We start from the raw sequence: 1,223 nt of genomic DNA, 5'->3' as shown, positions 1-1,223 counted from the left end.
GGGCTTGATTTACGGGGGAGAAGGCTCTCGGTATTGGAGCAGCTAGCGAGGGAATAGTTGTACTAGGGGAGGCGAGCAAGGCGAGGGTACGTGGGGCACAATGAGATGATGAAGAGTGACCTTAGGATCTCCGGCAAGACAGAGATGAAGATGGAGATGGAGTGGTGCTAGGGGAGAGGGAGACGAGGCGAGGCATGCTATACAACGGCGGTGACAGTGACTGCATAGTGGACAAGGTGAGGCTGACTTTGGTAACCCGGACACACCACCTGGACTGGTGTCACCTCGGGCGCAGGGTCTTGTCACTTCAATGTGAGGTCCGGATGAATAATAGTGTTTTGACAATCCAGTGTACCACAGTTGTACTACCACTACTAGTCGGAGTAGTAGGAACATGAGTAGTACTCTCGTGCTAGCATGCCTCTAGGTTCACTTCATCCTCTAGGTATCATCCATATTGCGAGCAGAACCAAATTCTCGTGCATGCGGAAGCGCGAAGGACTTTTATTTTTTGAGGATAACCGCATATTCCTTAACTAGAGAATGTTGTGTCTCCCACGCACGTGCCAATATCCATCCGAACCAGCTACGACATATTATTTATCCGTTTGCATAGGTCCCACCTATCAGGAGGGGTGTAGAAATAAAATGGATTCATAAAATGTCTCGCGAGGGTGATTCGAACGAATGACCTCAACTAGCCAGTGGCACATGTAGCGCTAGAAGGATGGGCACATACAGGGACATGCCCCACTCCTCAGTCTTCCTGCATAGCCTTTTCGTTTAGTCTACCTAGTCGTCTAATCAACTGCCTGTAGGCCACCTCTCCCATTTACTTCTCCATCGAGGACCGATTTTCCTCGGCTTCTTCACTACTCGTTCATCTTCATTTGCATCCAAACCACACTACATTCCCATTGTTTTAACCTCTTCACATCCTCCCGGAGTAATTCCGAAGCCCCTATAAATAATCATTTTCTTCAGTTAGACTAGCCATCTAATCCTAATTCTCCAAACCATAGCCCCCGGTCCAGGGTTCCAAATGGCGAAAGTGATCGAGATGCATGTTTTTAGCGTCCAACATGTCCTCGTCGAAGGCTCGTTGAGCATAGTCGCCACAGTCACCGACCACCCAAGGGTTGTTTGGAAGTGGATCAACAATGTATCCAACTCCCTCCGAAAGGTGGAGATGAAGGTCATTGGTCTCGACACATAGTACACGG

The sequence above is a fragment of the Triticum dicoccoides genome, chromosome 7A (genome assembly GCF_002162155.2).
Source record: "Triticum dicoccoides isolate Atlit2015 ecotype Zavitan chromosome 7A, WEW_v2.0, whole genome shotgun sequence".
NCBI classification, from domain to species: domain Eukaryota; kingdom Viridiplantae; phylum Streptophyta; class Magnoliopsida; order Poales; family Poaceae; genus Triticum; species Triticum dicoccoides.
The sequence above is the reverse complement of the archived record's forward strand: the minus strand, read 5'-3'. Positions refer to the sequence as shown.